We start from the raw sequence: 15,616 nt of genomic DNA, 5'->3' as shown, positions 1-15,616 counted from the left end.
ATATATATATATATGTGTGTGTGTGTGTGTGTGTGTGTTTCCCTGGGGATAGGGGAGAAAGAATACTTCCCACGTATTCCCTGCGTGTCGTAGAAGGCGACTAAAAGGGAAGGGAGCGGGGGGGCTGGAAATCCTCCCCTCTCTTTTTTTTTTTTTTCAAAGGAAGGAGCAGAAAAGGGGGCTGGATGAGGATGTTTCCTCAGAGGCCCAGTCCTCTGTTCTTAACGCTACCTCGCTGTCGCGGGAAATGGCGAATAGTATGAAAGAAAGAAAATATGTGTGTGTGTGTGTGTGTGTGTGTGTGTGTGTGTGTGTGTGTGTGTGTGTGTGTGTGTGTGTGTGTGTGTGTGTGTGTGTGTGTGTGTGTGTGTGTGTGTGTTTGCGCGCATGTTTGTTTGATTGTTTGTTTTCCACGCATAAAAATTTGGAGAGAAAATGAGTAAGGAAAAAGAAATTAGTGTGAGAAGAAACAGGACATGGTACGCATCCTGAATATGAGTGAGGTGAATCTATGAAGGGAGAGATGAAGACCATGGATGAACAAAGTGGGGTTTGTGTACATGAGACGGACGTTAACATGCAAGACCGTATGGAAGTGCAGTGAGAATATTCTGCATCGGTCACCCTTCCAAACAGTAGAAGTGAGAAATGGACATATACAAAGTGGCAAATTCTCTTGTCAAGCCTACGTCTCTCAGACAACATCTGACATAGTTACTTTGTCATTATCCTTAGAACATTCTATTTAGCTTTCGAGTCTGATCTCTCCTCCCCTAAGGACTTCCGTAACCATTGCAGCTTCTCCCTTACTATCAAAGCAATAAATGGATGAAACCATTTGCTTTTAGCTCAGTAATGGCCTATAGCCGCTTGTGTCCTTGGCACATTGGATACAGCCTCAAAGATGCAATTTGTTGCTATGTTCTCTGACATCAGACTGTGGATGATACAAGGCACAAACACGCTGTATAACCTGTTAATGAATAATGCTTCTCTTGATTGTTATCAATTTCTTCAATGGGTAGAATATGCGTACACCTGGTGGTTGTTTTGAAATATTTGCTTCAGAGAAATGTATACAAAGAGTAAAATTTGTGTGTGGCATTTACTGACCTGGAAAACGCGTATGGTGGGGCTGATTTAGATGCCTTATGGAAGGTTATACGATAATATGACGCAGGAGGACGTTTACTGGATGCAGTGGCTGTTATCAGGAGAGCAAGGCATATGTGAAGGGAGGAGAATGGGTGATTCTAAATGTAGACGGATCTTTGCCAAGGTTTTCTGATGTTAACATGGGTGTTTAACCCGTTTATGGATGATGTGGTGAGGGAGGTTAGTACGAGGGTCATACTGTATCTATAGTATGTTGAGTATTGGGGTGGCTGGGAGATGAGCCAGCGGTTGTTTGCAGATGATATGGCTCAGGTGGCAGATTCCAGTAATAAATTACAAAAGCTAGCGTATGAATTAGTGTTTGAAACAAGGAGGAGGTTGAGAGTTTATGTTAGTAAACAGAGGGGAAGATAGACTGGTCTGAGTGCATGTTTGAGTGATGAGAACATAGAAGTGGAGTGTTTTAGATACATGAGATGGATATGTGGGGATTCAAGTGATCCATCGGGTGTGTGAGGGGCCACAGGTCCAGGGTGCAATATGGACTATGTGTAAAGAAAATTCATTGTGTGTAAAGATTATTATGTTTGACGGTATTATAGTCCCGATAGTGTTGTGTGGGTGCGAGTCTTGAGCCCTAAATGCAAAAGAATGGAGAAATGTGAGTGTGTTGGAGATGAAGATCTGAGGAACAAGGTGTGGCGTAAGAAGGGTTGATCATGTGAGGAATGACAATGTAAGAGAGAGGTGCGGTAGTCATCGTAAGTGATGTATGATTGACGAAGCTGAATGAGGTGTACTGAAACGGTTTAGGTATATGTAAAAAACTAATGAAAAGAAACTGATAAAGAGGACATACTTGTCAGAAGACGAGGGAACAGAATGACTGAAGAGCCTGAAAAAAAGATGGAAGGATGAAAAAGGGTTTAAGTTATCTGGGTCAGGACATGCAAGAGGGTGTGAGGTGTGCAAGGTACAATTTGAGCGATGTGGAGTTCAGGGAACTACATGCTGTCAGTGGGCTGAACTAGGATATATGATAAGATCAGGGGTATACTGTATGTGGTACTACTATAAAAGGAAGAATATCTCTGCCTAAAATGACTGTATACACTTGATCGCCTGAGACATCATCCATTAACCATTACCTCAGCAGACACATATATCATTTCAACTTCGCTCCAGTTTCGTAAAACTTGACTCATCGGAAAGACATTAGGCCACTTTAGATCTAGTAATGATGTCTTCTTCTTACGTTATCATGTTAATGGTCTGGTTATAGTGTGCTCTCTTACTGTGTCTGATCTGGGAGAGCCACCCATCTTTACTACAGCCATCATCCTCCTCCCCAACATTATATCGTAATACACATTCATGTCTGAGTTTCCTTACATGATTACTCCAGACCGACAAGTCTTATAACTTACTGATTCTTTCCTGTGGTATTCTACGTGTCAACATATGTTAGTAGTTACAGAGTAACAACAAAGTCATAAATGCTATTTGTGTCTACATTTCATGAATGTTTGCGGTAATATGATGCCTCAAGGAGTATGAGAATGTCACTAGAGCAAAAACTAAATAGCCAGCGGGAGGTTGTGGGTACAGAGAAATATCTCTGTGAACAGATATGTGAAGAGATAACTTCACCTGGAGTACTATGACAATCTTCTTTGAGCGTATTTCTAGATTCTCACACACCCATAATGTGGGTTGTCTAAGCATATCCTTACTTCTCCTGGGAAGAGTAACATAATACCATCACCAGGATGATCTAGATCATCAGTGTACAATATATGATGTCACTTGAGAGGCTGATCACTTCACAGGATCCCTTGCGTTAAGAATGTATCATGTCCATTATTATCCTCAGTAGTATTGTCATTTTATCATTATTTCTGTTACATATAAGTTAATACACACACACACACACACACACACACACACACACACACACACACACACAAGTCACATACATAGGAAGGAATGGTTTGGTAAAAGATGATAAAAAGCAAAAGAATTCAAGACTGTCGTGACGAAGATATAGACGGCACTCCAGCCAGTCAGCATTTGCAAGGTATAAGAGAGCAAAGAACGAGTATATCAGGATAAAAACAAGGAATTAAGGATCTTTGAAATGAATATTTTGGGAGGATCGATAAAATCTACAACTTTTCCCAAAACTCATTAGGTTGTCAGATAACAGCTGATTAGACTAAGAAATTCAGAGGGAAGGAGACGATGTAAGGATACTCGAGGAACAGAGTAATAAATTCAAAAGCTTTTCCCCATTAGAAAACATTGTGGCACCAACGCCAGTGAGCTGGAATTAGATTTTAGAAAACCTTGAGATCTAGAAAAGATTAACAGATTAGATTTTAGAAAACCTTGAGATCTAGAAAAGATAAACAGATTAGATTTTAGAAAACCTTGAGATCTAGAAAAGATTAACAGATTAGATTTTAGAAAACCTTGAGATCTAGAAAAGATTAACAGAATACTAGGTGATCATCCGTATGAGACTCATGGACCTGATGAAGCCTTACCACAATGCTGAAGATGTGTTCATATATTCCAGATAAGCCTCTGGAAAAGCTGTTCAAGATGTCGCTGTAGAGAGACAAAATACCAAATGAGTGGAAAAGGACATTATACCTGTCTATTATGAGTGAATCCCGAAAGAGGCAATGAACTCCAGGCTGGTCTCAAATGGGAAGTGTAGTTTGTAAGGTTTAGAAAAGATAATCACAAAGCAAATGGATGACTTTCTAAAGAGGAGAAATTACTCATGTGATGAACAGCTCGGTTTTAAGGAGAATAGGTAATACGTAACGAACAACGTACAAAAGGTAAGGCTGAGTGGATGTTTCTATATTGACTGCTAGAACAAGTTTGACACTGTGTCACATAGGAGGCTGACTAGGAGACTGGATCACCAGGCAGGAATATGGGGAGACTCATTCAGTGGACAGAAGATTATCTTAGTGGAAATGAACAAAGAACGCATGTTAGAGGACCTCTCTCATAATGGGTTGAGGTCACCAGCCGAGTGCCGCAGGGTTTTGTTTTGGAACCATTACTCTTCTTGACCCATGGTAATGACTTGCCAGAGGATATAGACTCTTATTTGAATATATTTGCAGAGGATGCAAAGGACATTCGTGAAATGAAAAGCACTGATGGTTGCATCAACTTACAAAAAGAACATGACAGACTCCAAAGTTGGTCTTATATCTGATTGACGAAGTTTAAAAACTCAAGTAAATGTAAACCAGTGAGAATGGATCGTAGCGAAGGAAGGCTTCGATGTGGTTATCATCGAACAAAAAATAAGCTGCAGTAAGTTAGTTGACATTGTCCCTAACCTGTCGCAAGTGTCCCACCTCAGGCGAGTACTTAAGGACACCAAATTCTATTGAAGTTCAGGGATAAGACAGTTCACACCACACATAAGACCAAAACAAAAATAAGCTTCTTAATTTCGGTCACAACACCTAGAGAAGAAGGGAGGAAATGGAGATGGTTCTGAGGATAGCAACAAAAGATTGCTAGAGTTAGAGAGATGCGTTACAGGGAAAGGCTGGAGGCCTTAGAATTAAATTTTTTTATAAGTTCATATTTTTTGGACATCTGTTATTCTGTCTTTGAGCAATGGACTACAGCCTCGTCAAAGAACTCACTACCAATGTTTAAGTAAAGTCTAATGAATGTGTTTCCCTGAACGGTGTGTGAACGCCAATTAGTGGTTGTGAATGTCACTGGACACAAAGCCACTGCACTGCTCCCCATTGCCACGACTAGAGAAAAAACAGCAGCAGCTTTAGGCTCTCGGTTTGGCTGTCGATCCTCACTAGGGGTAGATTTCAGACTTTCATGTCGGGTGAACAAGATGCAAGTATTGTGGTAGATATGTTATTGGAAGCGTTGTGTCTTACCTTATAGTGTAGAATCATTATCAAGTTGTCTTCTTCTTATGCAACTGATCACTAATTGCAGAAAAAGAACCCAGGTTTCCAGTGCCAGATTAACACATGGGCCACCTCGGCCCAGGTCTTGGACTCCGGCCTTACAGGGGCCCCGCTGGTCATCCAGGTAAAAAAAGATGCAGCTCGGAAAACTGTTGGAATAGAGGCTGGTATACAATATACAATATGGTAGCGAAATATGTCATAACATTAACAAATATCATTTCATACAGTCCTTGGAGACCGCAAATATCACCTGGTCCTGGGCCTCACTAAACATTAATCCGGTTCTGCAGGTCCCTGACTGGAAGCCAAATATCTTAACCATGAAACTGTATTGATTCCTTCACTTACTCCTCGTTCACTTACTGACCCACTCACTCATTCAGTTTCTCTCTTTTGGCCCCTCGTGACAGGGTGTCTCAGACTCACTCACCAAGAGTAATCAGGAGTCACTACAACACAAGCTTTTATTGTAAACATTTATGTTTCGGTTAGTTGATGATAACGTACTTGATAACTATTGTATTCATTTACTTAGACATCTCTCTCTCTCTCTCTCTCTCTCTCTCTCTCTCTCTCTCTCTCTCTAAGAAGAAAATCCTTCCCATGCCGGGAATCGAACCCGGGCCTCCTGGGTGAAAGCCAGGTATCCTAGCCACTAGACCACACGAGACTGGAAGGGTCATGTGTGTGCCTATGTGAACATCGCTCACCCACTCACTATTTCATCCATTCTCTCTGTTCTCTGGAGCGTATGGTTATACACCCAAGGTTCTGTATTGATAATCAGCTGGCAGACGTTACCTACCGAATCTATTACTCATACACACCATACACACACACACACACACACACACACACACACACACAAACATATCAACCATTTCATTTCAAACACAACCATCCTCTTCCGTACGTTTTCATCTATAGTCGACGCCTCGCATTTATAGCAGTGTAATAGTTAGCATTACTAATCATGAGTCAGCAGGGGCCAGCCCGGGGTAGGACATGCATGGGTTTGAATCCTCGGTGTGGCAGTCAGCTGACCCAACTCAAGTGTCCATCCTTCCCTCGGGACTGGTCAATAATTGGGTACCTGGCTTATGTTGTGAATCTACCTCTTCATGTGTGTTTGTGTGTGTGTGTGTGTGTGTGTGTGTGTGTGTGTGTGTGTGTGTGTGTGTCTGTGAGTGTGTGTGTGTGTACATGCACAAACAGGAACAAAGACTCAGTACATCTGTACTATTCACATGAAACAGATGGAAACAATCACCACTGGCCGTATGAGACACGAACCTAGACCATCGAAATGATACACCAGTGAGCTACTCCGCTAGTCCACCACGGGACGAAAGCATTCCATAGACCAGCCTATGGTCCAGTGGGATCCCCCGTTACCTCACCTCACGTTAACTCTCACTGGATCATAGGCTGGTCAGAGGTGGACAGCTCCCGTGGTGGCCGAGCGGTTTAGCTCACAACACTGTCATTTCGATGGCCAAGGTTCCAGTCCCGTGCGTTCAGTGGTGACGGTTTACATATACATATATTCATAAAAAAGAGCTCAAAGCATACACCTGATGCACATACTTGGTCGTACTAAACCACACTAGGTGTGAGGCGGCTGCTCTGTCTAAGGCCAGAACTTGGGCCCCGGAATATCGTTGTTCCAGCACTAAACACATTATGCAGGATGTTTGTGTGTTGATGTGTGGGCGTTTGTTTGTCTGTTTATCTTGCCTAAATATGCCTGCCTGACTTTTCACTTCGATTACCATTAATTACACGGGTCAAATGATATGACAATGTATCCATCAAGAGTATCAGTCTCCCAGGTTTCCTTTACTAATTCGTCGAATTCCTGAAGCTTAAACTTCAATATATGAGAAGCTAATGACCTTCATTATCTCTAGCAAAGATAACACTGTGGTACTACCAGTCATTTATACCAACAGGTTTCATATCCTTCAACTGAGAGCAAGTCATCCCCTGTAAATCACATCGCCCCAGTTCACTTTATCCTATACACGCCTCTCACCCTTGAGCATATTCAGGCCCTGATCACTCAAACTCTTGTTCACTTCATCCATCCATCTCCAATATGGTCGCCCTAATCTTGTCCCCTACACTTCTGACACATGTATCCTCCTTTAACCTCCCCTCACTCACTCTCTCCAAATGTCTAAACCATTTCAGTACACCTTCTTCAGCTCTGTCAACCATGCTCTATTTATCATCACACATCTCTCTTACCCTATCATTACTTACTGGATCAACCCGCGTCACACCACATGTTGTCCTCAGACATTTCATTTTCAACACATTCACTCTATCATCAAATCTTCCTCATACTGTCTCTACCTTCACCGCCGACTGACATCACTGTTCAAACTCAGGAATGTCTATACCATATTTATTGTACCTGAGCCGCGCCCCAGCCAGGTCCTCCTGACTAACTAGAGCCACACACACACACACACAGGCACCAGCTGGACACAATACAGAACACAACACACACAATCCTCCTGGGTCCATCTCACACCACCTACCAAGATGTGCTCATCTGGCTGACCACGTCCACCTCCTCCCCCCCACCAACACCACCAGCTAACCCCCTGCCCCACCCCCGGCACAATGACCTCTCTCTCTCTCTCTCTCTCTCTCTCTCTCTCTCTCTCTCTCTCTCTCTCTCTCTCTCTCTCTCTCTCTCTCTCTCTCTCTCTCTCTCTCTCTCTCCTCATCCCCCCGCACCGCCGTTCGTCAGTACACTCGACTTGTACCAATCACAGCTGGAACACAGAGATATAAGACCAGTCCTATACCTGTTATTGTGAACGTCATCAACAATCCAGGAACAAGTACACAAGCTAAGCAAGTAAACTGCTGCTCAGTTTTCCACTTATCGACTTAGTTAAGACAAACAAAATATCAGCAGGTGTACCACAGTGGTGTGTGCCCGACTGACTCAGTAACATCATTACTGGAACTCCACCAGAGTTTGTGTTGTCGCTTACCCCTCCGGAGCCACAGTCGACCGACCTCACATAAATAGCAATTGATAGTTTGAGGAAAATAATGATTCCTGCCTTAAAGGTCAATAGTGAGGAATGGTCGGTCTTCAAGATTATTGCTCTGATGTTAACAAACATGGCCAAGTGAATCTTGTCATTTGTAGTAGAAACGTTAATTCTATTATGGAAGTGAGCAATGGAAGGAGTGATGCAGATTGATCAGGTGGAGGAAGTAGGTGAGGTAAGGTGTGGTGGTCAGTCACACCATTTACATGTTGGTCACAGGAAGAGTTTAGTAAACACTATCGTCTCTCACAAGAATGAACCAGGTTTGTTCTGGAGAAGATAAGAGGCAGGGAGGCTGCCTAGATGGAAGAGGTCAATTATGGTAAGATTACTGGAATGATTGACATTATTATATTTGATGTAGGAATAATGAGCCTCATAGTTTGCCTGATCTTCGTAACGTTCATCACGATCACTTTATGTAATAACTCACAATGATATATAATCTCCACATCTCACTCCCTCACTCATACTCTAGTTCTTTAATATAACACCAGTGCAAAACATAATGGCTCACTAACCAAAGATATTAGCGCCGTGTGCCTTAATTACTAATTCATCCTCATTCTTAATAAAAATAACAAGAACATTCATGTATCGAGGCTTCTAATGAATCTAATAGTCTATCAATGATGACATTTATATTCATCTTCCTTCAACCTTCTGAAATGTTAATCTTCTTTCATGTCTGACCTTAAAATCAGTTCAGGTTTTGCCACACTAAAACATTAGATTCATCAACTTGTTATTTTCAACTACTTTCCCATTCCAACTGAGTGGAGCAAGACAACCCTTTTATATTGAAGGATGAGTTATGAAGGTTCACTTCTCTACTCTCGTCCCAAGCCTCTCTCTCCTGTCCAGCCTCACTCTCGTCCCAAGCCTCTCTCTCCTGTCCTGCCTGACTCTCGTCCCAAGCCTCTCTCTCTCCTGTCCTGCCTGACTCTCGTCCCAAGCCTCTCTCTCCTGTCCTGCCTGACTCTCGTCCCAAGCCTCTCTCTCCTGTCCAGCCTGACTCTCGTCCCAAGTCTCTCTCTCCTGTCCTGTCTGACTCTCGTCCCAAGCCTCTCTCTCCTGTCCAGCCTGACTCTCGTCCCAAGCCTCTCTCTCCTGTCCTGCCTGACTCTCGTCCCAAGCCTCCTCCGTCTGTCCTGCCTGACTCTCGTCCCAAGCCTCTCTCTCCTGTCCTGCCTGACTCTCGTCCCAAACCTCTCTCTCCTGTCCTGCCTGACTCTCGTCCCAAGCCTCTCTCTCCTGTCCTGCCTGACTCTCGTCCCAAACCTCTCTCTCCTGTCCTGCCTGACTCTCGTCCCAAGCCTCTCTCTCCTGTCCTGCCTGACTCTCGTCCCAAGCCTCTCTCTCCTGTCCTGCCTGACTCTCGTCCCAAACCTCCTCCGCCTGTCCTGCCTGACTCTCGTCCCAAACCTCTCTCTCCTGTCCTGCCTGACTCTCGTCCCAAGCCTCTCTCTCCTGTCCTGCCTGACTCTCGTCCCAAGCCTCTCTCTCCTGTCCAGCCTGACTCTCGTCCCAAGCCTCTCTCTCCTGTCCTGCCTGACTCTCGTCCCAAGCCTCCTCCGCCTGTCCTTCCTTTTTCACATAAAGTCTCTCTCTTCCAAATCCTCACTTTCCTCACAAACCTATCTCATGTTCAGACTCCCTCATCCCAACCCTCTCTCTCTGGTACAACCCAACCCTCATCCCAAGCCTCTCTCTCTGGTACAACCCAACCCTCATCCCAAGCCTCTCTCTCTGGTACAACCCAACCCTCATCCCAAGCCTCTCTCTCTGGTACAACCGTTGCAACCCTCATCCCAAGCCTCTCTTTCCTTCAAAGCCTCACTCTCCTGCCACGCCTCTCTCTCATGCCCAGCCTCTCTCATCCTAAGCCTCTCTCTCCTTCAAAGTCTCACTCTCCGGCCAAACATCTTGTGTTCAGCCTCTCTCATCCCGAGACTTTCTCTCCTACAAAGCCTCACTCTCATCCCAGGCCTCCCTCTCCCTCCCTCTACACCAGCGGTATTTAAACATTTTCAGCGTTGCAGGTCCACATGAATTTGGGGAAGAATTAGAGAAATTATGGAACTCTTTATAATGTGTCCCATTATCACAATGTTGCTTGAAATCTTACAGTTGCAGGTGCCGGGCTACCACAATAACCGCCACCTGATTGCCACTCTCCTGGAGGAGGAGGAAGAAGCCGATGTTGTGATAGTAAACATCACATGATGTATCACTAATGGTCATAAGATCAAACATTATGGCTACACATCCCGACAATCACCAGACTGTGTGTGGCACAGCACGAAGGACGGAGTCGCCCGCCAGTCTTGTACGAAGCACAATACAATATCTCACTACTTCCTGCCGCTTTCAGTACTTTCTATCAGTCAAGATACTCACACTACGTACGTACGTACACTGTTCTATTATCCTTTGTACATCTTCACTACTGGCGTTTTGGACCTTATCTGAATGAGTCACATCAAATGGTTATCAAGGACACAGAACACATAACACTTGTCCACTGTCTTTTTTCTTTCATACTCTATTTTTCATATTTGTTTGCCATTTCCCGCAAGAACAAGGTAGCGTCAGGAATAAGTGAATGAATCCTAGAGGGAAACTTAGTTGGGCTCCTTCCTCTATTCCTTCATTTTGAAAAGTAATACAGAAGGGGAAGATTTCCAACCCCCCCAGTTCCCAACCCTCAGTAGCCTTCCACGATATGCAGAAGATACGTATGCACACAAATAGACAGACAGACAGACAGACAGACAGACACACACACACACACACACACACACACACACACACACACACACACACGGAGTAGCGCCGAGAATGGATAAAGGCAAGCAAGGTAAGAATATGTACATGTGTATATATATTCCTATGAGTCCACATGGAAAATGAAACACGATAAGTTCCCAAGTGCACTTTCGTGTAATAATCACATCATCAGGGGAGACACAAGAGAGAAATATAACAGTCAGTTGATATACAACGAAGAGACGTAGCTAGGGCGCCATATGGTAAACATGTGATTGTCCAAGACTGACAACGAGTGTATCATAAACTTATCATTTTGCAAATTCTATCAACAACGAAGTTATCTAATTTGTATAGACCATCACTAATATTAAGATTATAATTCATTGTGTATTTAACAAAAGAAGATTCAATGATATTTCTCGTGGTAATAGAGTCAGAGTTAATAACTGAGATGGCATTACTCCAGTCAATACAATGATCATAGTTTTTAACGTGATTAAACAAGGCATTTGATTCTTGTCCCGTTCTTATACTATATTTATGTTGCTTAAGTCTAACAGAAAGATCCTTACCAGTCTGCCCAACATAAAATTCATCACAATTTCCACATGGCACTTTATAGATGCAACCAAGAGAATTTTCTGGTGAATTCCTGATTAAGATATTCTGTATAGTATTATTGTTGCTAAAGGGAACATTTAAGGCAACATCTAAGATGCGGTCCATCATCTAGGGCCGAAAGCAACTCAACATTCGCCCCCAGCTAGATAGTGGCACGTACCAGGAATCACTTAATTAACTAAAGTAATACAACAACAACAACAAAGACAACAATAAAACAAATCAATGCGTCCAAAAATCTTTAACAGAACAAAATTGTGCACATTTATATAAAATAACAAGAAAAACATTGCTACGTAATAGAATTGTACACATTGGTATAGAATAACAAGAAGAAAAACATTATCAAATAGCAAAAAAAGTCTATAAATGTTACAGCAAAACAACATAGTCATAAAATACTTATCCAAATAAAGACAGGAAACAGTAGATACAGAACATGTTTTGTTATATAACAAAGAATTCTCAAAACAATGCACATCAAACACAAGAAGAAATTCTTAACGAAGACAAAATAAAACAATTTAGAAAGATGCACATTAACAGCCCAGTCTGCAATTCAGTGAAATTCTCTATTTCTTTTTCAACAGAGGAATGTGGTACATTACACAGAGGTAGCCAGTACGATGGTGTTGGGAATGGCTTGGTAAACACCACTACTGCCTGCCTGTGGTCACTCCCTTCTGCATTACCACATGAAAATGGCCCAGGGTCATCCTCAACACTGCTCATCTGATTTAGTTCAAATACAAGCTATAAATCACTATACTACAACTACAGCAACGAAACTAAACTCACTACAAAGTTATTAACTATAGAATACAAACGAAATAATATTACAAACACGAAAAGTATTGAAAACACACACACAGCGGAGCAAAGTCATCTTGCAATTAACTTTTAAATCAAAATGTCGGTGTTGATGTAGTGACGTCACAACGAGGCCGCCAGTAAAACCAGGCGATTAGAAAACTTGTTCTTGTGTGACACACAACTTTGCCACGATACCTCCGCTCTACCTCAACCAATTAGAAAACTCGTTCTTGTGTGACACACAACTTTGCCCCGATACCTCCGCTCTACCTCAACCAGTTTCCAGGAAATTTTTGGAAGAAGCATATATTTTGTATTACATATGATTGTTAAATCATCAAAATGCGATGCATATACCTTTGAGAGAGAGAGAGAGAGAGAGAGAGAGAGAGAGAGAGAGAGAGAGAGAGAGAGAGAGAGAGAGAGAGAGAGAGAGAGAGAGAGAGAGAGAGAGAGAGAGAGAGAGAGAGAGAGAGAGAGAGAGAGAGAGAGAGAGAGAGAGAGAGAGAGAGAGAGAGAGAGAGAGAGAGAGAGAGAGAGAGAGAGAGAGAGAGAGAGAGAGAGAGAGAGAGAGAGAGAGAGAGAGAGAGAGAGAGAGAGAGAGAGAGAGAGAGAGAGAGAGAGAGAGAGAGAGAGAGAGAGAGAGAGAGAGAGAGAGAGAGAGAGAGAGAGAGAGAGAGAGAGAGAGAGAGAGAGAGAGAGAGAGAGAGAGAGAGAGAGAGAGAGAGAGAGAGAGAGAGAGAGAGAGAGAGAGAGAGAGAGAGAGAGAGAGAGAGAGAGAGAGAGAGACTGCACAACCATATTGCCTCCATATGTACTGAGACTCACAACAGTGATACGCCTTACTTGTATATGGTTCATTCAGACCAGACGAGCTTAGCCCACCTGGACAGACGTGAGATGAGACGCGGAATATGACGGTAACATTACCATGTCACGACAGCCACCGACCCACCGGTGGTGCACCACGGATCAGGCGATGCAGAGACGGGCATCATGATGACGACCCTGGCTGCACCTGGACACTGAGGACGTCCAACATGATGACGACCCTGGCTGCACCTGGACACTGGGGACGTCCAACATGATGACGACCCTGGCTGCACCTGGACACTGGGGACGTCCAACATGATGACGACCCTGGCTGCACCTGGACACTGGGGACGTCCAACATGATGACGACCCTGGCTGCACCTGGACACTGTGGACGACGATGACGAAGGGAGACTCTTCAAGCAAACCTCATCATAAGTTTACAAGGACGATCTCTTTGTGTTTTCTGTCATCCACTAAGGAATATTTGTCAAGCGTTTGGTGTGTCCACAACTGTTTTATACCTTCGGAGTTGTATTTCTTCCTCTTGTGTATCACTAACATTGACTCTCGGGTCGCATGAGTTTCACTACAACGAAATTCGCAGACGTTACTAAAGGTGAGACGTAAGACCACGTCAGGTTGTCAACAGATGCGACAAATTGACATAACTATCGTAAAATGGTACATTGGATTGTGTTTCCTGCTTGTTTAATTCTTGCTTTGTTTGCATTAACATTTGTCTATTGATTTATAGATTATGGCTGAAGATAACCATTGTCAACTCTTCATAATTAATGATGGTCTGTGGTAGGTTTACTCCCTACACCCATCATCCTTCTTGGTCCCAAATCTATTTCAGGCCACCCAGACCACTGGTGCCTTGTGGATGTACCAATGTGACCCTATGTTCGTACAATTGTTCTTAAGCCCGTTTCTTAGGCAGTGTTACCTCTGTGTTTTGTGAAAATTGTCTCCTTACCAGCGAGTATTGTAAGAAAATGATTTGATAGTCTATCTTGCAACTGCATCAGCTACTACAGATAATCAGAAAGTGTAAACATTCAGCGGTTCATGAATGCCAAGCGGTTGTTCAAGCCAGGCAAAATGTGTGGATGACCTGGACGTAGTAAGCAATGTGTTGATGAAGTTATGGCCAGTGGTGTGGCGAGGTAGGGTCTGGGCAGGCAGGACACGATTGAGTGATGTTTCGTATCGTCAAGCCTCATTCCTTCCCTTGTCTATGTTTTACTTTTGATGACATTCATAGAGAATGCAGCTAAGGAGTTACGTTTTCTATACACAACATAGATGCTATTCGTTTTTACAAAATCGTAGTTTACTTGCAAACGGTAAAATCACTCATATGTAGCTTTGCCAGGTTTCCTCCTAAATTTGTTCTCCATATTAGATTCATCATACGTCAACGTAACAACTTAAAACAGAGATGGTCACGAAGTACAAAGATTAAAAATGATGAAAGGCTTTGATAATCTCGATCTAACAAATTACCTAAGGCTAAATCTTCTGATCTAAGTCGTATTAATGGATGCAGTCTGGTGGGAAAACATTCTACCTTCACTGAGGCCAAGTGTTATTTGCTCAACCTAATTGTTAACATACAGACTGATGATTCCCCTGCAACTTCCATGGTATACACACTGACCAACTTGGCAAGTGGTACACCGAGTACAACGCCACACCTCCTGACTCCTTCCTAACCCACATGATGAAGGTCATGGACAACTTGTATGACCGCTACCTAACATTACCTAGACCCAAGATGACATTAAAAATTATTGATAAATTCTATCTTGCTTGAGAGAACAAAATCTTTAATACTAAAGAATGATGGAAAGAAAGAGCAAGATAATATCTTGGTGGATAAAGTGTGTCGATCACCGCAGACAAAATTGAGGATACAACATAGAATAGAGAATTTGTCTCTGATGATGCTCTTGCCTCCTCTGACGTCCACATGTTATCCACATAAACACAGTACTTTACTACAGTACATACAGTAATATCAGTCGTAACAACACTATGTATGTAGTCGTGATTACCGTAACATGTGAGTGGCAAGATTGGATGACGTAACGTAACAATATCAGACTTCATCATTCTCAATAGTTTAGGTGGATCATGTAATATTTGGCGTTGCTTCATGTTTTATCAGATGATCAAATGATGGTTGGCCTAATGACCTTCACAAGTCAATGGTCATTAAATCCCACACAGCAACCAACCACTCAGGATGACCAGGAGGGAGCCACCTGGTGCAGAACAAGTGTACCAGCCTGGTGGAGAGGATCAACTGCTCCACCTCAGGATAAGAGCTGCTCAAGTTCTGTAGTGAGGGACACTCCAAGTGGCATGTGAAACTACCAGTCTTAGTTATAAACTACCGCCCGGCTGGCCGGTGGGTGGCTGTGGCCA

The 15,616-nt window shown here is 43.1% G+C and overlaps 1 non-coding gene across 1 annotated transcript; it reads right to left on the bottom strand.

Annotated features, from left to right (window-relative positions):
- Positions 1-5,685: 5,685 nt before the first annotated feature.
- On the bottom strand, positions 5,686-5,757 carry TRNAE-UUC (transfer RNA glutamic acid (anticodon UUC)). The gene has a single exon. It is a non-coding gene; the product is annotated as a tRNA-Glu (tRNA).
- Positions 5,758-15,616: the final 9,859 nt, after the last annotated feature.

This window comes from Panulirus ornatus, chromosome 8, assembly GCF_036320965.1.
Source record: "Panulirus ornatus isolate Po-2019 chromosome 8, ASM3632096v1, whole genome shotgun sequence".
In the NCBI taxonomy this organism is placed as follows: domain Eukaryota; kingdom Metazoa; phylum Arthropoda; class Malacostraca; order Decapoda; family Palinuridae; genus Panulirus; species Panulirus ornatus.
This window is presented reverse-complemented; position numbering and strand designations above follow the sequence as displayed.